The following is a 609-nucleotide window of genomic DNA, read 5'->3' as shown; positions in this document are numbered from 1 at the left end:
GCCAAGCCAATGCCCTCACTTTATGCGCGTTGTCTTCGAAGGAGGTTTCTCGCCGGAGCACAACGGAGTCGCCCAACTGCACGAGCGGCTGCAGTCCGATCCTCGCTGCCTGCGGTGGCCGAGTGAGCGGCGCGGCGGGCGCTGCACGGCCCTCCGCGGGACGGCGCTTGCGGCAATGGGTGTCATCGTGTGGGAGTATGGGTGCTGTGTACATGCATGTGCGTATGTGCACTAGGTGCCTACGTGTATTCAGAAGTAACCTATCCACCGGAAAAGCAATGTTGAAAATCCGAAACGAAATTGATGATGATTAATTAAACCTAATATATCTACTCACATCCAATGCCTTTGATCATCGGCCATGAAGTCCTTCTTGGCAAATTGGGAAGTAATGGTACTGATAACCGCTAGAACAGAGGTTCTCTAAACACAAGTCTACTGTATATAGTAGGCCCGATCTTATTGATCATCAACAATCTATCAACTATCGCAGCAACTGTCTCTTTGTTCAATATGCTCTCACAGAAACAGACAGTCTGACAAAAAATGGCTTCGAATCAAATGCTCACAAAGCGCAGTGTAATTTTAAAGGCAAGTGTTCAAACAAGC

At 48.8% G+C, this 609-nt stretch overlaps 1 protein-coding gene across 1 annotated transcript in view; it reads right to left on the bottom strand.

Annotated features, from left to right (window-relative positions):
• Positions 1-39, bottom strand: part of LOC119590948 — a gene marked incomplete at its 5' end in the record, with an annotated part of 12,900 nt that extends 12,861 nt beyond the window's left edge. The window contains 1 exon segment of the mRNA XM_037939686.1: positions 20-39.
• Positions 40-609: the final 570 nt, after the last annotated feature.

This window comes from Penaeus monodon, chromosome 28, assembly GCF_015228065.2.
Source record: "Penaeus monodon isolate SGIC_2016 chromosome 28, NSTDA_Pmon_1, whole genome shotgun sequence".
Classification (NCBI taxonomy): Eukaryota; Metazoa; Arthropoda; class Malacostraca; order Decapoda; family Penaeidae; genus Penaeus; species Penaeus monodon.
Note: the sequence above shows the minus strand (reverse complement) of the source record. Positions and strands in the feature narration are given on the sequence as shown.